Genomic DNA, 24,364 nt, shown 5'->3' on the forward strand with positions numbered 1-24,364 from the left:
TTATCATATCTTCTGTATACTTTTAAAACTGCGTGCGTGTGTGTTTGTGTGTGTGTATGTGCGTGCATGCGTGCGTGTGCGTGTGTGCGTGTGTCATTATGCATGTGAAACATATCTCCTCGACGCCGAAACGGGAACATTTTTACATATTTCAGTAGATATTTTCCTCGTGAATTTAGAAATCCACTCATCTGTACACTTCTTTTTTTTAAATCTGACCGCTGCCTAGCTGCTGACGTTACAATAACAGTGACATTTTTACATCTTCTGGTAGAAATTTTCCTTATGATTTCAAAAATCCAATCGTCTATACATTTGGTCAATTATTCCCCGAGATATTTACTAGAATTTATAACCAAACTGACATTTAAAAAAAATATTAAGGTTGCCCAGCTGCTGACCTCACAGTGCCTTTGCACCTGGCCCAACTGCCGCCCGGCCCTGCCGCCCCTGCCTGCCTCGTGGCTCCGCACGGCCCCGCAACCCCAGCCTGCCAGGTTGTTGATTCCATTGTTTTTCATTGAATTTAATTGAATTATTTCTCACTTATCATCATTATTTCTTAACATTAACTTTTAATTTCAAAGACAGTTTGAAAAAAATAACTTTGCTGTCATCATTGACAGCTGAGATCAGACCCGCTGTGTGTGTGTGTGTGGGGGGGGGGGGGGGGGGGGGGGTGGTGTTAGTGTGTGTGTGTGGTGATGCGGCAAGCTCCTCCCCTGAATTCCATAGAACTGCCGACAGCTTTCATGCATGAGACGCGCACGCTTCATTTCCAGAACATTCTGAACGCGTGACGCACGGTTGCATTTCGTTCTCTGTCTCTCCCCCTCTCACTCTCACCCCCTCTCTCTCCCCCCACCCACCCTCTCTCTCCCATCTCTCTCTCTCTCTCCCCCTCTCTCTCTCTCTCTCTTCTTCTCCCCCTCCCTCCCTCTCCCCCCCCCCCTCTCTCTCTCTCCCCCTCCCCCCCCCTCCCTCCCCCCCTTTCCCCCTCCCCCCCTCCCCCCCCCCCCCCTCCCCCTCCCTTTTTCTCGCTGCTGATCCCGATCCCGTTTTTACGACTAGGGTATGTCCTGCCCTTACTCCCTCCCCCTCCCTCTCTACCCCCCTCCCAGGGCAGTGAAAGGGGTGGGGGGGGGGGAGAGGTGGGGATGAGGGGGGGGGGAGATATGGGGGGGGGGGGGGGGGGAGGGACGGTGGGTGGGGGGGGTTGGAGTGGGGGATTTTGAGGGAGAGGGGGGGGGGAGAGGGGGATGAGAGTGGAGGATCCCCCCTCTCTCTCTGCCCCCCTCCCTCTCTCTGCCCCCCTCCCTCTCTGCCCCCCTCCCTCTCCCCCCCCCTCCCTCTCTAGGGAATCCCTCACTCCTCCCCCCCTCTCCCCCATCCCCCCCCACCTCTCCCCCCCCCCCCCTCCCCCCTCTCTCCCCCCTCTCCTCCCCCTCCCCCACCTCACCCCTCCCCCTCTCACCTCCCCCCCCCCCCCCCTCCCCCCTACTGTCCCCCTCCCTCCACCTCCTTCCTGCCCCGCCCCCCCCTCCCCCTCCCCACCCCCCACTCCTCCCTCTCTCCTGCCCTCCTCTCTCTCCCCCTGCGCCCCCCTGCGCCCTCTCTCCCCCCTCCACCCCTCTTCCCCCCCCTTCCCCCCCCCTCCCCTCCCCCCCCCCCCCCTCTCCTCCCTCCCCTCTCCTCACCCTCCCCCCCCTCCCCCCCCCCTCCCCCCCCCATATGTTGAGGAGTGTTTAGTGTGTGTGTGATGGCGCAGCCCCCCCCCCCCACAATCGCACGTTGAGGGAACAGGACCTAACGGGTCCCCTTTTGGTCTAGTATGACATTATACATTTTTATAGTATCTTATCACATCTGTCATTTTCATTTTACTACAATTATATAAAGGCATAGCTTGTAGAAATACATTAACCATTTTCCACGCCATAAAATCCAGCAAAGAGGGTTTTAAAATAATGGGATCATTCCAAGTAATTGGTAGATGGTTATAACTCCACAAAAGTTCACCGAATGGTTGCCGCATGGAAAGAAGCCATCAAGTCCAAACACCTCTATGTAAGAGCAATCCAGCTAATCCCACTCCTCAACAATATCCTCATAACCATGCAAATTATTTCCATTCAGTTACATATCCAGCTCACTCTTGATTGCTGCAATTGAATCTGCCACCACTACTAACCGTGGCAATGAATTCCTGACCGTATCCATTTGCTGTGTTTTAAAGTAAGTTTTTCTCATGTCACCTTTCATTTTACTGCCAACCACCTTTGCTTCACATCACCTAATTTATGACCATTCTCCTCACTTTTGTTGGGCCATGGGAACAACTTTCTTCTATTTACTCTTGTGTTTACGCTTTCTGACTTTAAATACCTCCAATAGATCCCTTTACAAACCTCCTCTATTCCAAGGAGAAATAGACCAATCCCTTCATTCTATCCATATAATTAAAGTACGGACCTTATCCCTGGAATTTGAATTAAATTTATGGTATAGTGATTGCTATGCAGTGAGCTAATGCCAAATTCAATCAAGTCAGTTTAGCTTAATCTTATTTAGACTATTGAATCAGTTTATATCTGACAGTCTAATCTTGCTGTTAATGTACTTTGTACAGACACAATGCCAACACTTTTGACAGCTGAAAGAACACAGTGAGGCACAGTATTTTAAAATGATTGACTTTTTCTTTGGGGTCTGGGCATCACTGCTAAGGACAGCATTTATTTCACCTACTATTCGAGGGCAGGTGATGATGAGCTGCTGCCTTAAACTGCTGCAGACCTCCTAGTGAAGGTAGACTGGAAGTTCTGGGTAGGGTGTTCCATGGATTTATTGGTAGTAAAGATCACGGGTTTGGGAGGCATTGCCAAAATGGCCTGGGTGAACAACAGTAGTGCATTTTCCAGAGAGTATAGACTGCAGCCACTGTGCACCAGAGGAAATGTAAGTTTAGGGGTGATGGATGGAATACCATTCAAACAGGTTGCTTTGTGCTGGATGGTGCCGGAGTGAATTTATGCTTCATGCAGGAAAGGCCTTGGAGTGTCTGAATATGCAGCCTCTGACCTCCTGTTGATGTCACAGTACATATATGGGTGGTCCAGTTCAGTTTCTAGTCAAAAGATGTCGAGACACAAATATGTTTGAACAGAATTACATGAAAATACTTTTTTAAATGGATGCAATCATCAGTGCTATTTGTACTCATTTTTGATAAATATTTACTCTAGTCACGTGCTCATATTACACTTCAGATGTTTGGATCTAGAAACATAGAAAATAGGTGCAGGAGTAGGCCATTCGGCCCTTCGAGCCTGCACCGCCATTCAATATGATCATGGCTGATCATCCCACTCAGTATCCTGTACCTGCCTTCTCTCCATACCCCCTGATCCCTTTAGCCACAAGGGCCACTCTAACTCCCTCTTAAATATAGCCAAAGAACTGGCCTCAACTACCTTCTGTGGCAGAGAATTCCACAGATTCACCACTCTCTGTGTGAAAAATGATTTTCTCATCTCAGTCCTAAAAGACTTCCCCCTTATCCTTAAACTGTGACCCCTAGTTCTGGACTTCCCCAACATCGGGAACAATCTTCCTGCATCTAGCCCAGTGGTTCCCAACCTTGTTTTGGCCATGCCCCACCTAATCACCTCTAAAATCCTGATGCCCCCCCCTTGCTTTCCCTTGAAAGAAAACAGAGGAAATAGATATTATAAGGGTAACTTAGCAAAAGCTCTTTGAATCATATTTCTAAATCCAATTCAATAAATAAGGTTCTCCCATGACCTCGCGCGCTTCGTGCGACGTGCATGAAGAGCGATGGCGCGGTGATTATGTAATAACTACACAATAAAGACCTTTTTTACCCAAAGAAAATTATTTACTCAAAATAACATCTGAAACATAAACCACATATGTTTACCTGATGGAAAATCCCCCAAAAAAAAATTTGAAAATTTGGACCCAGACCTCGTCAGTCACGCTCAATTGCCCCCTTTAAAAATCAAATTGCCCACTGATCTAGCCTGTCCAACCCCTTAAGAATTTTGTAAGTTTCTATAAGATCCCCTCTCAATCTTTTAAATTCTAGCCGAATCTATCCAGTCTTTCTTCATATGAAAGTCCTGACATCCCAGGAATCAGTCTGGTGAACCTTCTCTGTACTCCCTCTATGGCAAGAATGTCTTTTCATGGGAAGAATAAGGCCTCATCATTTTATAGGAAGAAAGCAAGATTTGTTGGCTTGTTTCAGAATGAAAATGTGTAGTAGATGACATAAATATCATTGGTAGCAAAGACACGGCTAGAGGTTTTTACCAAATATTTTGTGATGCTTCTGGAACCCATTGGGAAAAGTGGCAGACATTCATAATCATAAGACATAATCCGGACAATGCCATAGGCCAAATCCTTGTGCCACTGTAGGTGAGATGACCAGTAATTGAGCACTTGACAACATCCACTGGATAGGCTCGGCTTGTACTCGCTAGAATTTAGAAGATTGAGGGGGGGATCTTATAGAAACTTACAAAATTCTTAAGGGGTTGGACAGACTAGATGCAGGAAGATTGTTCCCGATGTTGGGGAAGTCCAGAACAAGGGGTCACAGTTTAAGGATAAGGGGGAAATCTTTTAGGACCGAGATGAGGAAAACATTTTTCACACAGTGAGTGGTGAATCTGTGTAATTCTCTGCCACAGAAGGTAGTTGAGGCCAGTTCATTGGCTATATTTAAGAGGGAGTTAGATGTGGCCCTTGTGGCTAAGGGTATGGAGAGAAGGCAGATACAGGATACTGAGTTGGATGATCAGCCATGATCATATCGAATGGCAGTGCGGGCTCGAAGGGCCGAATGGCCTACTCCTGCACCTATTTTCTATGTTTCTAAGGATTTAGCCTCCTTATTTCCACACCAACCTCCCTCAGTTGATCAATCAGTGCTCCTCCAACAGCTGGAAGAAGCCACTAAAGTATAAAGGGCACAAAATCTACTCTGGAGGGGAGGGGGGAAAGGGGCACTTCAATACCCATAACAACGAGTAGCTTGGCAGCAGCACCACAGACTGAACTTGCCCTATCCCGAAGGATGCAGCTAATAGAGAGGGAGTGCAGCAGATATTGAATGAACCTAACACAGGGGATAAACTCCTGACCTTATTCTCAACCAACATACCTGTGACAGATAGTCAATAGTCAATAGTCAATAGTCAATTTAATTGTCATTTGGACCCCTTGAGGTCCAAACGAAATGCCGTTTCTGCAGACATACATTACAGACAAATAGACCCCAGACACAACATAATTTACATTTTACATAAACATCCATCACATTGCTGTGATGGAAGGCCAAAAAAAACTTTGTAACCTGACTGCCTCGGAGGCTTTCTGGAGACAAGAAGGACATGTTTTTTGCACCATTGACACTTTCCAGCACTTTGTGTGGAACAGATTTTGTAGCCCAAAATTAGCATTCTTGATGCACTGTGGACCATTAGCAATAGCAGAAATGTACATCATCATAATGTGTCATTTTGTTGCTGGCACATCCTTCACAATACTTTTACTCTCATGGCTGGGACCCTAATCCAATGAGGAAAACCATTCTGGGAGCAGCATCAGGCATGTCCAAAAGTGAGATGGCAACCAGGCATCATGAGACTAGATGAATGCTAAACAGCCAAAACAACATGAAATAGACAGGGAAGTGATTCCACAATCAACAGGTCAGATCAATGCCCTGCAATCCCTTGAAATCTATCTGTGAATGATGGTGGACAATTAAATAGGCGTGATTAGGTTAAAGCCCTGTCCCACGGTATGAGATCATTCCAAGAGCTCTCCCGAGTTTGCCCCGATTCGAACTCGGAGATTTACGGTAATGGCCACTCGTCGGTACTCGGGGCTCTCGTGGACATTTTTCAACATGTTGAAAAATCTTCACGAGTCTTCCCGTGCTTACCTGCCGTTAGCGTTACGAGCCGCTAAGATACGTCCCCAAGCTCCGATGTACCCGCTACGTTCATTCTCCGTGCTTACCATGAGTTTGATCGGGAGAGCTCTTGGAATGAACTCGTACCGTGGGACAGGGCTTTAACACCTCATTTGATTAGGTACAAATGAGATATTACACGGGAAGGGGGAAAAGCGCAGTACATATGCCAGCCCTTCAAATGTGTGTCCGCTCTGATGGACTAATGCAGGCTGTAATGTGCAGATTTGGACAAAGATTAATACATTTATGTAAGTATGATACAGCACCTGAACCGTGAGCTTGTGCCACTCATATTTCGCTTGGGCAGCTTACACTCCAGCGGTATGAATATTGACTTCTCTAAACTCAAGTAACCCTTACTTTCCCTCTCTCTCCATCCGTCCCTCTTCCTGGTTCTCCGCCCAGTCCGACGATCCACCTAATTAGATTTTAGCTTTGTATTATTCGTTGTCACCTTCTCCCAACTAACAATGACCTATTCTACATTTTCCTTGATCTCCATCCATTTTGATGTCTTGTTGTCACATCTTACCCTTCCTTATCTGTGCCTCCCTCTTCCCGACACAGATTGAAGAAGATTCTCGAACTGAAACATCACCCATTCCTTCCATCCAGTGATGCTGCCTGGCCCGCTGAATTACTCCAGCATTTTGTGTCTATCTTTAAGACCTGGTTTGTTTTCTCTCCCTTGCAATTTTCTAAACCAACAATTTCCTCTTAATGACTATGTATGTCCTTGAAAATCATTCAATTTACTTTTAACGATCCTTTATATTTTAAAGTCATTTGGTAATGTTATTCCTTTTCCTTGCAATTGTATCTATTTATCTTCTTTTTCCTTTTACATGACATCACCAAGGGACTGGTGAGGTGAGATACCATATAATTTTAATGGAATATGAACATTGGTGTTCGCCTTAATTAAATAAATGCCTGGAGTCTTCGGCTGTAATGATAACTGAAACTGCCCTCTGGATTCCCATTGATATTTTGCCTTTCCCCAAGGGACAGATACTTTATTTTTTATGGAACTATTGTTCTTGATCCATCTTTTGTTATTTTGCTTGTCATAATCCTCCTTTTTCCTTGAACACACACGCTCTTTTGATTCATTAATTTGCCTTTTGCTCTAGCATAAAAATGTATCTTTTATTGCTTCCCCCTCCTTGGCATTTCTATACTGAAAGCCTATTCCATTTCCAGATGTTTTCAATTGTTGAATAGATATAATAATAATAATAATCTTATTTATATAGCACATTTTTAGTCAACTTGCATTGACCCCAAAGTGCTTCACATAATTATATTACATTTTACACACAGGCAAAGGTGGGTGAAGTGTCTTGCCCCAAGGACACAACGACAGTATGCACTCCAAGCGGGATTCGAACCGGCTACCTTCCGGTCGCCAGCCGAACACTTAGCCCATTGCGCCATCTGTCGTCCCACATGGCTCACAAAGATAAACAGATAGGAAATATTTGGAGGGGTATGGGCCAAATATGGGCAATTGGGATGAGCCCAGAATGCCAACTTAGTTGGTACGGACAAGGGGAGCTGAAGGGCCTGTTTCTATGACTGATGAAAAGCCATCAACCTGAAACATCAGCTTCACAGATGACTAAACAAGTTGTATACTGGTTACATTCTCTGCACCCTTTGAACGTGAAGAAGCAGAGATTTTGACAAATGATTAGGATGTGGAAAGAGCAGACACAAGGAACTGTAGATGCTGATTTACAAAAGACAACAAGTGCTGGAGTAAATCTCATGGATAGATGATATTTTGGGTTGTTACCCTTCTTCAGACACAATGTTATTTTTCACTCAGAGCAAAGGTATCACCGGCACTAAAAGCGAAGGAGCAGGAAACATTAAGAAGATTTACAATTACAGGTTTACTGCTGAATAAATCAGAAAATGCTAGGCTGTTGACAATATGAAAATGGAATTACACCTGAATTTGGAAATAGTTTTCTCCCAAGAGCCAGGTAGAAGTAAATTGGATTAGAAATATAAGTAAATGTTGACTAACACAAGGCAGTAGTTAAAGATGGCATCAACTCAAATTGTAACTATGGGAGTAGAGAAGCCCTCACACTCTCTCCTGGCCAGGGAAAGGATTGGATTATGTTGGTCCTCAACTTACACCCCACCAGCTTCTGCAGATAATGGATCATTCTTTACAATTTCTGCCACCTATAATGAGATTCCACCCCAGACATGTATTCCCTTTCCCTTTTCTTTTACTCCATTTCTTATTCACTCATGCATTTGCTTCGAGTGGCACCTTCCCATCATAGGTGTTCAATATTATTTAACTTACACAGGAAATTCTCGTATTCTCTGGAGCGCAGGTTAAGGGGGGACTTGATAGAGGTCTTTAAAATGATGAGAGGGATAGACAGAGTTGATGTGGACAAGGTTTTCCCTTTGAGAATAGGGAAGATTCAAACAAGAGGACATGACTTCAGAATTAAGGGACAGAAGTTTAGGGGTAATATGAGGGGGAACTTCTTTACTCAGAGAGTGGTGGCGGTGTGGAATGAGCTTCCAGTGGAAGTGGTGGAGGCAGGTTCATTGGTATCATTTAAAAATAAATTGAATAGGCATATGGATGAGAAGGGAATGGAGGGTTATGGTATGAGTGCAGGCAGGTGGGACTAAGGGGAAAAAAAGTTGTTCGGCACGGACTTGTAGGGCCGAGATGGCCTGTTTCTGTGCTGTAATTGTTATATGGTTATATGGTTATATGATAACAATGCAGAGGAGGCAGCAGCTTTGCAGAACACTACTATTCAGTCTGAGAGGGCAAACCAGAGCCTCCAGTTGCCTGGCACTTTAATTTTCCATACCACTCTCCTCTACACTATTCAAGAGAAGCCCAATGGAAGCTGGATATAGTATCCAGATTTGGATTGCTAATTTGAAGATTAGTTTTAAAATCAGTTATTGAACAAATTAAAATTGGACATCTTTCCAAGAGTCATCAGAATGGAAAGAGTTATGCCTCTGTCCCACTTAGGAAACCTGAACGGAAACCTCTGGAGACTTTGCGCCCCACCCAAGGTTTCCTTGCGGTTCCCGGAGGTTGCAGGTGGTTGCCGGAGGTTGCCGGTAGTTGAAGCAGGTAGGGAGACTGACGAAAACCTCCGGGAACCGCACAGAAACCTTGGGTGGGGCGGAAAGTCTCCAGAGGTTTCCGTTCAGGTTTCCTAAGTGGTACAGGGGCATTAATGGTTATATTAATATAAAACTCACAGAAAGTGTACATCTTTACAGAAGGTGCAAGAAAACTGTTAAGCGTTTATTATGAATATGTTGGGCTATGGGAAACATGTGCAACACAATTTTAAAAGAAAATTATTCTATTCTGAGAGATCTATTTGCAAAAAAATATGCAGTTCTGGCTCCATATTGTAAGAAAACAAGTTTTTAAAAGAACTTTCCCATGGGAAAGTCACGCTCGACTAAGAATAAAGAGCACACTACATTTACATTCCTGTCACCAGTTTCTGCAGACAAGAGGTTTTTGTTTGAACGAGCCGTTGAACAGCACACAAATGTTATATTTTTCAAGACTACTTTAGTAATTTTGAAATAGATATGCAATAGAGAGTTAAGCATTGGCCTAAAAACAGTTTCCCACACAGAGAAATATGTTAGTTACAATTTAGGACAATGAGGTAAGCCTCACATTAGAAACATAGAAACATAGAAAATAGGTGCAAGAGGAGGCCATTCGGCCCTTCGAGCCAGCACCGCCATTCATTGTGATCATGGCTGATCATCCCCTATCATAACCCGTGCCTGCCTTCTTCCCATATCCCTTGACTCCACTAGCCCCTAGAGCTCTATCTAACTCTTTCTTAAATCCATCCAGTAACTTGGCCTCCACTGCCCTCTGTGGCAGGGAATTCCATAAATTCACAACTCTCTGGGTGAAAAAGTTGTTTCTCACCTCGGTCTTAAATGACCTCCCCTTTCTTCTAAGACTGTGGCTCCCGGTTCTGGACCCACCCAACATTGGGAACATTTTTCCTGCATCTAGCTTGTCCAGTCCTTCTATAATTTTATATGTTTCTATAAGAACCCCCTCATCCTTCTAAACTCCAGTGAATACAAGCCTAGTCTTTCCAATCTTTCCTCATATGACAGTCCCGCCATCCTAGGGATCAATCTCGTGAACCTACGCTGCACTGCCTCAATCACAAGAATGTCCTTCCTCAAATTAGGAGACCAAATCTGGACACAATACTCCAGATGTGGTCTCACCAGAGCCCTATACAACTGCAGAAGAACCTCTTTACTCCTATACTGAAATCCTCTTGTTATGAAGGCCAACATTCCATTAGCTTTCTTCACTGCCTGCTGTACCTGCACACCAACTTTCAGTGACCGGTGTACAAGGACACCCAGGTCTCGCTGTACCTCCCCCTTACCCAACCTAACCCCATTGAGATAATAATCTGCCCCCTTGTTTTTGCCGCCAAAGTGGATAACCTCACATTTATCTATATTATACTGCATCTGCCACGCATCTGCCCACTCACTCAACCTGTCCAGGTCACCCTGCAACCTCCTAACATCCTCTTCACAGTTCACACTGCCACCCAGCTTTGTGTCATCCGCAAACTTGCTAGTGTTGCTCCTAATTCCCTCTTCCAAATCATTAATATATATGGTAAACAGTTGCGGCCCCAACACCGAGCCTTGCGGCACTCCACTCGCCACTGCCTGCCATTCTGAAAAGGACCCGTACACTCCTACTCTTTGCTGCCAACCAATTTTCTATCCATGTCAACACCCTACCCCCAATACCATGTGCTCTAATGTTAGTCACCAGTCTCCCGTGCGGGACCTTATCAAAGGCTTTCTGAAAGTCTAGATACACTATATCCACTGGCACCCCTTCGTCCATTTTACTTGTCACATCCTCAAAACCTTCCAGAAGATTAGTCATTAGTCAAGATTAATGATTTCCCTTTCATAAATCCATGCTGACTTGGACTAATCCTTTTACTGCTATCCAAATGCCCCATTATTACCTCTTTAATAATTGACTCCAGCATCTTTCCCACCACCGAAGTCAGGCTAACTGGTCTGTAATTCCCCGTTTTCTCTCTCGCTCCTTTTTTGAAAAGTGGGATAACATTAGCTATCCTCCAATCCACAGGAACTGATCCTGATTCTATTGAACATTGGAAAATGATCACCAATGCATCCACTATTTCTAGAGCCACCTCCCTGAGGACCCTAGGATGCAGACCATCAGGTCCAGGGGATTTATCATCCTTCAGTCCCATTAGCCTACCCAATACTATTTCTCGCCTAATGAAAATTTATTTCAGTTCCTCTACCCCCTTAGATCCTCTGTCCTCCAGTACATCGAGGAGATTGTTTGTGTATTCCTTAGTGAAGACAGATCCGAAGTGCCTATTCAATTCTTCTGCCATTTCCTTGTTGCCCATAATAATTTCACCTGTGTCTGCCTTCAAAGGACCCACATTTGACTTTGCTACTCTTTTTCCCTTAACATATCTAAAGAAGCTTTTACTGTCCTTCTTTATATTCCTGGCCAGCTTCCCTTCGTACTTCATCTTTTCAGCCTGTAATGCCCATCTGTAATGCGAATTGTAATGCAAAATCAATTTCCTACTGATCATCCAACACTGCTTGTCATCTTTGTTGGGTTTGGGATGCTAAAAGGCAAAAGGCATATATTATCTCAATAAGTGCAAAAATGCTGGAATTACTACTGATAATCTGAACACAAATCATGTTGGTGAATTTCTGTATTCTTGCTGACCCATACAAGCATGGCATCCCATCTGATTCAATGTGACAGAAATGGGGAACTGACCACCAAACTATTAATTTTTGTTTGACATGCTATGCTGGCGGGGAAGATCCAGAAATGTTTATTGTCTACAAACACCACGTTGATGATACAATATTTACTTGCCCAAGGCAAATGTGTAGAAGAGGGACACTGGACAAGCACACTTCTACCAAACACCTCGTTGGGACCCACAACAATATCGTCTCCAGGCCATGTTTTTCTCAGCACAACCACCAAGTTCTGCTGTAAAGCTGTGACTTCGAAGAAAAAACAAGAACATATGAATCAACATTTTGACATGGTGGAGTGAAGGGCCTGATTCTGTGCTGTACAGTTTAAAAACTGGACCAGGTAATTTCTAGCAGAAATGGAATTTGTGGTCCAACCCTTGTTGCCATTCAAAAAGTGATTGTTGGCTTTCTTTCACAACTATTTTATTCCACAATGTGAAGGTATTTCTACAATGCTGATAGGTATACATTAGATTATTGGCTGCAACCTTCCCTCCATTGATGAACTGTACACTGCAAGGGCCTGGAAGCGAGCGGGCAAGATCATCTCTGACCCCTCTCACCCTGGCCACAAACTCTTTGAATCACTTCCCTCTGGAAGTCGACTCTGGACTGTCAAAGCTGCCACAGCCAGACATAAAAACAGTTTTTATCGACGAGTAGTTGCTCTACTCAACAGCCAACAATCTGTAGCCTCCCTTTGATCTGGTATGTTGTTGGTTCACATGCTTGATCAATGGTGTTTTATCATTAATGTTTTATCATTATTAATGTTTAGTGTTTTCTAAGTAATTCGTAACTGTCACTGTATGTCATGTTGTTACTTGTGGGCGGAGCACCAAGGCAAATTCCTTGTATGTGAATACTTGGCCAATAAACGTATTTACTTACTTACTTACTTAGTACTAACCTGGAGGGTCTCCAAGTTCACAAGTTATAGGAGCAGAATTAGGACATTAGGCCCATCAAGTCTACTCTGCCATTCAATAATGGCTGCTCTCCGCCTGCTAATCCCATTTTCCTGCCTTCCCATAACCCTTGACAACTGTTCTAAGAACAAATTTGCCTATTTCTGCCTTAAACATATCCTCTGACATTGCCTCCACAGCCCTCTGCGACAATGAATTATATAGATTAACTACCCTCTGACTAAATAAGTTCCTCGTCACCTCTTTTCTAAAAGAGCACCTTTTAATTCTGAGGCAATGACCTCTGTTCCTAGACTCTCCCACCAGTGGAAACATCCTTTCCACATCTAACCAGGTTACGACCTGAAGCATCACTTATCCATGTTCTCCAAGGATGTTGCCTGACCTGCACTTTGTATCTTTTTGTTTTAAACCATCATCTGCAATTCCTTGTTTCTACATGATTAGTATTTTAACCCAGTGATAATGAAAGAAATGTAATATACCAAATCGGGCTGGTATGTGACATGAGAGAGGAATAAACAATGATGGTGTTCTTATGCATCTACCACCCATTCCCTTCCAGGTAGTCAGGTTATGGGTTTGAGAGGTGATGCTAAACCAATCCAAGTAACTCCCCGCAGTATGTCAGCGCTGGGTGGGTACAGTGAATTCAGCACATGGAATGTAGGCCAAATCTGTCAGCATTGACTTAACGGTTTAAACAGCAAGATAGACATAGAAACATAGAAAATAGGTGCAGGAGTAGGCCATTCGGCCCTTCGAGCCTGCACCGCCATTCAATATGATCATGGCTGATCATAATTTTTAAAGGCCTTAAAGGCCTTAAAGTGCATGATCCCAAATTTTGTAATTCTGCAATATTGTACCATATCATCTTTCCTTAGCAATGTTTGGCGCTTGCTAGTTTAGCTACTTAAGCGAGATGAAAGATTAAAGTTCTGTCCTGCTTTATGTGTTTGTGTGGAAGAAAACCCTTCCATGAAAGTCTGCTGATTCAAAGCAAAACAAAGTGTACAGGATTAATTAGTTTTATTACTCATAAACCATTAAAGATAAAAATGATAAAATTAGAAAGACAAACAGATAAAAACTGGTGATTTAGAAGATAAAAGATAAAGACTTTCCTTTATTATGTTTGGCTCGTACATGAAGAACAATTTTTGCTTCATAGGTTCTGCAGCCTCCTCCACAATGAGAGCAGGATATAGCAGGTGGGGGAGGAGTGTGAGCTAATGGGTTTATGAAAGGTTTCGGCGACCTCCTGATGCATGACTTTGAGGTTTTCCACTCATCCCAAATGCTCCTTCCCCACTGTGGAAGGTTATTTCGACATCAGATTGTATGTTTAAAGAAAACTGCTTCCCACTACATTGCAGCATTCTTATAATGAATTCTTCGTATTGTCAGTTTGTTTATCTGCTGCATTGATGCATTTATTCTGCGATAATGTACTAAGGAGTGATCTAGGCTTACCAAATCCTACATGCTGTATACTGCATTTGATGTGATAAATACAAAACTTATTGAAACTATAGGTTTACTTAAAAAAAAAAGGAAAAATGGATGATCTCTCAATTATAGAATGCATTTCATATCTTCCTCACCTTTCAAACATTTCACAACAAATTACGTGAAAATTAGTGGCAGACAGAAAAGCTGGAGAAACTCAGCGGGTGAGGCAGCATCTATGGAGCGAAGGAATAGGCGACGTTTCGGGTCGAGACCCTTCTTCAGACTGATATCAGGGGGCGGGCAGGAAAAAGAAAGGAAGAGGTGGAGACAGTGGGCTGTGGGAGAGCTGGGAAGGGGAGGGGAAGGAGGGAGAAAGCAAGGACTATCTGAAATTGGAGAAGTCAATGTTCATACCGCTGGGGTGTAAACTACCCAAACGAAATATGAGGTGCTGCTCCTCCAATTTGCGGTGGGACTCACTCTGGCAATTGAGGAGGCCCAGGACAGAAAGGTCGGGTTCGGAATGGGAGGGGGAGTTGAAGTGCTGAGCCACCGGGAGATCAGGTTGGTTGATGCGAACTGAGCGGAGGTGTTGGGCGAAGCGATCGCCAAGCCTACGCTTGGTCTCACCGATGTGGGGCAGCTGACATCTAGAGCAGCGGATGCAATAGATGAGGTTGGAGGAGGTGCGGGTGAATCTCTGCCTCACCTGAAAAGACTGCTTGGGTCCTTGGACGGAGTCGAGAGGAGTACCAGGGGAGGGGGTGGTTTGGGTGGGAAGGGACTATTAGTCACTATTTTGCCATGTGCTAAATAAACAAATTAAACCAATGAGAATCATTCAATTGTATTTCTGCTGAATCAAACACATTCACTTTAGACAAGCACACTAATCAACAAACAGAGTCAGCATATAAAGTTTGAGGACCATTTTCAATATTTATCCATATTGATGTGACCGTAGTAATATGTTTGTGCATCCTCGATATTTATGAGAGGTTTGAACCATTTATACATTTGAAGCATATTAAAAAATCTGGACAGCTCCCAGTAACCAAGGGAAGCCAATGAGGAATTTGAGTAGCTGGATACAGTCATTTCAATGGCACCATGAATGAACAAAACTGGAGATGAACACTAATGGAAGGGAGGGTATGGGTTATGGAGAAGGGTAGCATGACCTCTGAGGCACTGGAAGGTAAAATCATTAAAATGAGGTAAGTGCATGTTGTGGTGGAGATGGGGAACACATACATTATTTCAGGTGCATCTCAGATGACCCTTGTGAGGCTTTGTGCAAACAGATGGAGAAAACTGGGAGTCAAGGGTTTCGGCCCGAAACGGAGTCAAAAGCCATTGCCATTTCACTGAACTCCCAAAGGCCTTGCTTCACCAGTTTTATTGCAGAATATAACATAATGGAAGTGTGTCCATTTTTGACGTTGGTACAGAACAATAACAATTCTGGCATCATTTTCAGATATTTCCACCACTTATGTGCTCAAACTATACATTAAAAATGGAGCTATGGTACAATATGCCTTCACTACATATGTTTTGCCATTTGTAGCAACTTCACATCAATTGGATAGTTGTCCACATATTTTTTATTAAATTTCTTTAATACACAATAATAAGAATGATGATAAAATAGATCCTTGACAACAAATCAACTTCAGTACATAATTAAGTTAAAACAGTCTTACCAAGATGGTAGTTGGCCAATTTTCTTCATTAAAAAACAAAACAAATACTCCTTAGTGATTTTCAAAACGAAATGTTAACATCCAAAGATATATCTCCAGACCTTGAGAATCCCTAGACGTTTTGTAAGTATACCAGGAACCAGAGGCTAGTTAGGGTATGAATGGGTCCCCTTTGGGACCAAAGGGATAAACAATGTGTGGAACCAGGCGAAATGAGCAATATCGTAATTGAATATTTCTTATCTATATTCACCATGGAGAGGGATATGAATAATGTGTTCAGTGAGAGGTGCGTGGATATTCGGAACAGGTCAATATTAGGTCAGCATTTAAAATGTTTGGGTAGGTACATGGATAGGAAATGTTTAGAATGATTTGGGCCCAATACAGGCAAATGGGACTAGTTTAGATGGGGGATTTTGGTCAACATGGACAAATTGGGCTGAAGGGCCTATTTCCATGCTTTATGACTCTATATGAAGGAAGTGTTCGATGTCATGAAATGAACAATGGTTGATAAATCTTCAAGACCAGATGAGATCTATCCCACTTTGCTATGGGAAGCAAGAGATGGCTGGGGCCTTAAAGCCCTGTCCCACGGTACAAATTCATTCCAAGATCTCTCCCGACTTTAAAAAAAATCAAACTCGTGGTAAGCAGGGAGAATGAACGTAGCAGGTACGTCGGAACTCGGGGACGTCTCTTAGCGCAAACAGCAGGTAATCGGGAAAACTCGCTAATGGCAGGTAAGCACGGGTAGATTCGTGAAGATTTTTCAACATGATGAAAATTGTCCACGAGAGCCCCGAGTACCGACGAGTGGCCATTACCATAGATCTCTGAGTTCGAATCAGGGCAAACTCGGAAGAGCTCTTGGAATGAACTCGTACCATGGGACAGGGCTTTTAGGGGTTTTTGCATTTTCATTCATGATAGGCGAGTTGCCAGATATTGGAATATAGCTAATATTCATAATTATTAAAAAAGGGTAGCAGGGATAAACCAGGTAACTAGCCAATAAGTGAATTCAATGCACCGTTAATATTTGATTTAAAACGACAACAGAACCAAAACGTGGCTTTGATTTACAAGTGTGGAAAAAGAGTAATGGATTTGAAAATAGATAGATTCCCATGTCGTCCTTTTAATCTGGATATTTCAAACTAGTTAGAAAAGTGCTTTTATACTTCACAAAATCCATGATTACATTTTCTAACACTCTCCTAGTCCACTTTTTAAAGACTAAACCTGAATGATAATGACAGTCACTATGTGCCAAGATAATAATAATAATAATAATAATAATAATAATAATAATAATAATAATAATAATAATAATGCATTGTATTTTCTGGCGCCTTTCTGGACACCCAAGGACACCTTACAGGACATAAAATCACAATACATTTATCAATATTAAAATCAAGTTGATTAAAAACAAAAAACAAAAAAAACAAAAAAATACACAAAACATTTTAAGTCATTAAAATCAGGGTGAACATGGTGGAAGTTATGTCAGGTATGCTAATCTAAACAAGATGCTGAAGTATTGGAAACAGTTCTTTTTCACTATGCTAACATTGTCTGAATTACTCCTGTCAGAAGGTTTAAGAGAAGGGCCTTCTGAACATGCAGATAATGTAATTTTTGACATACACCAATTTGTTTTTATATTCTGATCTACAGGATGCATGAAACCAACATGTTTGCATATATTGAAAATGCTCAATCACGTCAAAGCGCACATCATAACAATTTTTACTTCAAAGATTGTATATAATGTATATGTCCATTGTCTATCTTTATTGGTATATAGTCTGTCTGTGTTATAAATATTACTTGCACATTTGGAGTATGGGGAAACGCAATTTCAATCCTCTGTGTAACTACTTGTTGCATTATTTGAATTGACAATAAAGTTTACTTTGACCCCTTTGAAAGATAGTGTTTTGTTTTACTTTTTCAAAGAGCAAGAACAGAGTTTTTAAAGTTGCTTAATTTAACATCTCAATGCAGTCAGCACCACTCAGGTCAGTCAGCATCATGCATCTAAACAGTAAGCGGAGCAGAGAACAATACCATTCAGCCAATGATACCAGTGGATTAATGATTTATCTATTAAGTGCTGTTGTCTTTATTCCCTCTTTTAATTAATTTATTTTCAAATATTAACCCACTCGATAGACTCAGCTCCTAACATTGCTTCTGGTAAAATATTATTTTGCTTCATTGTTTGGGTAATGGGCTGTTACCATGTCCTCCAGTTACTGGTTTACCAACTTGTTGATAGTTTTTTTTCCCGGAGGTTATCAAAACTCTTCATATCTTTGTTGTCTTCAATGTAATAAAAATATACACTAATATTTTCTCAGAATCAAGCCACCACATCATTGTCATCCTTTAAGTATATTTTTCCGTACTTGCTTCATATACTTCTGAAATTCCAGGATTCCAGATCATAAAGTTGCAAATATTATTTACACGTGCGTTTGGAATCAAGAGATGAATGAAAACAAATGAAATACGTGGCAGGGTACTGCAATTATGTCATTTGTACTGATAATTGTTACTCTTCCCACTCAGAATACTCAGATACAACTCAGAATCTTGTATTTAAGAGGGAACTGCAGATGCTGGAGAATCGAAAGTTTAAGAGGGAACTGCAGATGCTGGAGAATCGAATGTTTAAGAGGGAACTGCACATGATGCTGGAGAATCGAATGTTTAAGAGGGAACTGCAGATGCTGGAGAATCGAATGTTTAAGAGGGAACTGCAGTTTCGGCCCGAAACGTTGCCTATTTCCTTCGCTCCATAGATGCTGCTGCACCCGCTGAGTTTCTCCAGCTTTTCTGTGTAACCTCAGAATCTTGTATCTTGTATCTGTGTGTATGTGTATGTATCAGACTGAGTTCAGTATACCGAAGCTTTAAAGGAAGTAATTACAGAGTGTGGAATATTAGAGATGAGAAAAATACAGGACTAGAATTTTGCCATTAAGTTTCAAGGAGGCTTAGCACAAACAAGAAGTTGGTGAAAGGTTAATAAGGATGATAGCTGAGAGTTCAAGGTACTTGATACCACATGACTCTAACGATGATTATAAACTTGTTTTTAAGGCAGTATACTGCCTGACATATAGAGCATTCAGTCCTGAAATAGGATAACGTAGAATATTGGTTTATGAATATTCAGTTTTAGGGTCACTATCTTCTGTTTTCACACTAGAAATCTTTTTTCATTTATTTTAAGATTACTTTAGCCATCTTCTCTGATTACTTTCTAGGCATCTTTAGTTATTTATTTTTAAATACTGCTATTAATAGACCTATTATTCGTCTGTTTTTATAATTAAAGTATCCAAGAGATCCATATGCTCTTAAACACGAAAAGATAGAAATTGCTATTGTCAAATTTCATCATTTAAATTTTAAATTCTTTATTTGTTCTCCATAGACACCATACAAGTGTACAATGCAGACTATACTGCATTGCACATATCATATAGAAACATAGAAACATAGAAAATAGCTGCAGGAGTAGGCCATTCGGCCCTTCGAGCCTGCACCGCCATTCAATATGATCATGACTGATCATCCAACTCAGTATCCTGTACCTGCCTTCTCTCCATACCCCCTGGTCCCTTTAGCCACAAGGGCCACATCTAACTCCCTCTTAAATATAGCCAATGAACTGGCCTCAACTACCCTCTGTGGCAGAGAGTTCCAGAGATTCACCACTCTCTGTGTGCAAAAAAGTTCTTCTCATCTCGGTTTTAAAGGATTTCCCCCTTATCCTTAAGCTGTGACCCCTTGTCCTGGACTTCCCTAACTTCGGGAACAATCTTCCTGCATCTAGCCTGTCCAACCCCTTAAGAATTTTGTAAGTTTCTATAAGATCCCCTCTCAATCTCCTAAATTCTAGAGAGTAGAAACCAAGTCTATCCAGTCTTTCTTCATAAGACAGTCCTGACATCCCAGGAATCAGTCTGGTGAACCATCTCTGCACTCCAGTCAGACAGTATAAGAGGGGGCTTAGCACACAGCCCTGTGGGGAACCGGTACTCAACCTGCGAGTGGAGGAGGAGGTGGGGGCCAGTCTCACAGTCTGGGGCCTCTCTATGGCAATAATGTCCTTCCTCAGTCTCGTCTCCCTTTGAAATAAGTCCGACCACAGTAGTGTCGTCAGCAAATTTGACGATGCGGTTTTGGAGACCAAAACTGTTGCAATACTCCAGGTGTGGTCTCACCAAGACCCTGTACAACTGCAGTAGAACCTCCCTGCTCCTATACTCAAATCCTTTTGCAATGAAAGCTAACATACCATTTGCTTTCTTTACTGCCTGCTGCCCCTGCATGCCTACCTTCAATGACGGGTGTACCATGACACCCAGGTCTCGTGGTAGATAGTGCATCTCTCCCTTTCCCAGTCATTAAGGCTGGTGATCGGCCACCATTTAGATAATAGTCTGCTGGTGGGCCCGTTTTTGAGCACCACCAAATGGATAACCTCACATTTATCCTGCCATTATACTGCATCTGCCACAACAGTGGGGTTACCCACTCACAGGGCCTATCCAAGTCACCTTGCAGTCAAGAGGCCACATCTAACTCGCTCTTAAATATAGCTGTATGAAAAACAAAGGATGACTTTTTGACATATTTAAAGAAATATGTAAACTAATACTTTAACAACACAGTGCCTAGATTCCACTGCTATGACCATTAGTAAGGATTCAGATGTAGATCTTCAGGAACAATATGCACTTATTTGGGAAGAAATGAAATTATGTTTACTCTTATCAATGCCATTGGTTTCTAGACTTCAGTGGATGTGTATGCAAACATTGAGACCGCTGAGAGATTCTGAAATGTGATTCTGTCACCCTGACTCAATGCAGGGAAGTCCACCGGTGGAATTTCTCAGTACGTACGCCGCGGAATTGGAACATGAACCTGTGCCAAGTATTTATTTTGCACTTGGCTTTGCCATCAGTCCATGGCTCTCTCAGTCATTTCAAGTGAATAAATTACCTTTCGCATTATTCTACAACTTGCCAATTAGGTCCAGCAACCTTACATCTTGCACATTCTTCCTTATTCATGGCAGGTAAGTGTGGGACGAGTGCTTATTACTGCAGAGACTGCAGTCATTAACTCCAGCAAAATCAAGATCAATGATGAATACGGGCACATCTTATAGAAACTTACAACATTCTTCAGGGGTTGGACAGGCTAGATGCAGGAAGATTATTCCCGATGTTTGGGAACAAGGGGTCACAGTTTAAGGATAAGGGGGAAATCTTTTAGGACCGAGATGAGAAAACATTTTTCACACAGAGAGTGGTGAATCTGTTGAATTCTCTGCCACAGAAGGTAGTTGAGGCCAGTTCATTGGCTATATTTAAGTTAGATGTGGCCCTTGTGGCTAAAGGGATCAGGGGGTATGGAGAGAAGGCAGGTACAGGATACTGAGTTGGATGATCAGCCATGATCATATTGAATGGCAGTGCAGGCTCGAAGGGCCGAATGGCCTACTCCTGCACCTATTTTCTACGTTTCTGTGGCTTTATAATTATTTATGCAATTAATTTACAGAAATGTAAGATATTTAAACTTTTTACAATGTCCATTCTTAAGACATTTTAATTTTTTTTTCCTTAAAAAATATATTTTTTAATGTTTCTGAGGTATTCTGAAAGCAGGATCTCAGGATATGCCACCTTATGTCTAGGTATTGCACACTGTTTTACAGGGGAGCCGGAACAACCCAGCCTTCAGGTTGACTGGTTTGGGAGAGTCGTGGAAGGTAAACATGGCCAAGGAAATTCCTGACGGACCAACATAATCAGGGAATCAGATCAAGCACAATCTGACCTGTTATGTTTGCTATACCTCTTGGTTACTGACTGTGAAATTAAACCTGCTACACAGTTAACACTTCCAGTGATTAAATCTAACTATTGATTTGTCTTTGGGTTGGGATTAATCTTATTTTGGGTGATAGATAATCAATAGTTTATTTTACACCCGCCCAAATTTGTTCCCGATCCATTGTACACCTTGTTTCAGTTTCACGCTACTGTGCCTTAATCATAGACTAAATAATACAAACGTTGTTGAAAGCTTCTCAACAACAGAGACTCGGTTGCAGAAAAACGAGCTACAAAAGATGGTGTCTAAAATGCTGGAAACTGCATAAGAATGTTCCACTTTGCTCTGAATGCTATTTGCAACAACTTTCACAGAGCACGTGAATACTAAGCTGAAAAGCACCACAATATTCCTTCATGGTAGTCCTTTAAATTGTAAAGAGAATTTCCCAATACAAAAAGAATACTGTTAAGCTCTTGTGCCATCAGTTGGAGCTATTAATCACAACTGAGATTGCAAAGTGGCACCGCTAAACAAGCTGCCCTTCAGTTAAAATATTAAAGCAAGATTTTGTCTATTTCATTATGGATGAATTCAATGTGGATGAAAATACTGCGGGATTTATTTGTGGAACAAGAAAGCTCATCTAATATCTCCGTTAACATTCCACTTTCAAAGCAGATTAAGCCTTTATTTATTTGTCGCAGATGGGATAAAGACGATGGTGGTGGTGGTGGCAGATGCAGGAAAACAATGGTGTCGGGTAAGTGGGCTGAGGCTCATTTGGCTCCAGTGCCACTTCAAGTGTCCGAGCGCATGGATGGGAAGCAGCCTGCAGCAGCACGGTGACACGGTATAGGGAATTGACAATATCGCCTGTCAGGGCTGATCCTGCAACTCCAAACGTGGGCTGCGAACAGTGCTGCCACCTGGACAAAGAGCCTTACGGCCAAGTTAATATTCAACATTTTAACAACTTTGGACTTGAATCTTACAAATGGCGCCAGAAATGTGGCAACTCTTGTGTAATGTTTCAGTGCAATCTACTATTCCTGCACTCTTGTATATAAGTATAATTGTGGCTATGTATACACAAAAATGAATTGCTCTGTACCGAGGTATATGTGGCAATAAAGTACCATTGAACCATATTGACAATTATTAAACCATTTATTTATAGATGTGGCCCTTGTGGCTAAAGGAATCAGGGGGTATGGACAGAAGGCAGGTACAGGATACTGAGTTGGATTATCAGCCATGATCATATTGAATGGTGGTGCAGGCTCGAAGGGCCGAATGGCCTACTCCTGCACCTATTTTCTATGTTTCTATGTTTTTCTATGATAGGAATATTCATATTAGCTTAATCAAGTTTGCCATTATAAATATCCGTCACCTGTTATACGTGTTATTGGAGAATAAATATCATCAATGGCATTGAACTGAAATAATGCAATAATCAGACAAAAGCTACAATACGAAACACTGCTTTTTAAATGTCAATGGTCCATTAAATACTTCATCTTAAATTAAACCACTGTTATTTTAAGCTTCTACACTCATGGCATGAAACAGAAGTAAATTTAATTTAAATTAATATCAACCAGGAGACATTTTATCAAACAAGCTGGCTTGCTATCACTGAAGGTCAATTAAAAAATAAAAAATGTCTGTATTGGATTGGGCACTTTTGAACGCAGCACAGTACTTGTAAATTTTATCTGATTCTCATATGAATCATTTCAGTTTGATTGTTAAGATTTGTTTCTCAACATCACACAAGGGAGCTGCTAGTTATTTATAATATTACACAGTAAGATGGGCAGATGGAAGCGATTGGGGGAGAGGATAGGAGACCATCAGGTTTCTTGGTTGCTTGGTCCTCCAAAATATTCCAAATGGAATTTAAACTGGAGGTGGGTTACACTTGAGGTTACATTTCTGGGAAATAGAACCAGGTCAGGGAAGCATAGACATAGAAAATAGGTGGAGGAGTAGGCCATTCGGCCCTTCGAGCCTGCACCGCCATTCAATATGATCATGGCTGATCATCCAACTCAGTATCCTGTACCTGTCTTCTCTCCATACCCCCTGGTCCCTTTTAGCCACAAGGGCCACATCTAACTCCCTCTTAAATATAGCCAATGAACTGGCCTTAACTACCTTCTGTGGCAGAGAGTTCCACAGATTCACCACTCTCTGTGAGAAAAATGTTTTTCTCATCTCGGTCCTAAAGGATTTCCCCTTTATCCTTAAACTGTGACCCCTTGTCCTGGACTTCCCCAACATCGGGAACAATCTTCATGCATCTAGCCTGTCCAACCCGTTAAGAATTTTGTAAGTTTCTATAAGATCCCCCCTCAATCTTCTAAATTCTAGCGAGTACAAGCCGAGTCTATCCAGTCTTTCTTCATATGTAAGTCCTGACATCCCAGGAATCAGTCAGGTGAACCTTCTCTGTACTCCCTCTATGGCAATAATGTCCTTCCTCAGATTTGGAGACCAAAACTGTACGCAATACTCCAGGTGTGGTCTCACCA

The 24,364-nt window shown here is 42.2% G+C and overlaps 1 protein-coding gene across 3 annotated transcripts in view; it reads right to left on the reverse strand.

Annotated features, from left to right (window-relative positions):
* Positions 1-24,364, reverse strand: part of rhobtb3 (Rho related BTB domain containing 3) — an 87,533-nt gene that overhangs the window by 38,663 nt on the left and 24,506 nt on the right. The window lies entirely within an intron of this gene.

This window comes from Leucoraja erinacea, chromosome 3 (assembly GCF_028641065.1).
Source record: "Leucoraja erinacea ecotype New England chromosome 3, Leri_hhj_1, whole genome shotgun sequence".
Taxonomy (NCBI): Eukaryota; Metazoa; Chordata; class Chondrichthyes; order Rajiformes; family Rajidae; genus Leucoraja; species Leucoraja erinaceus.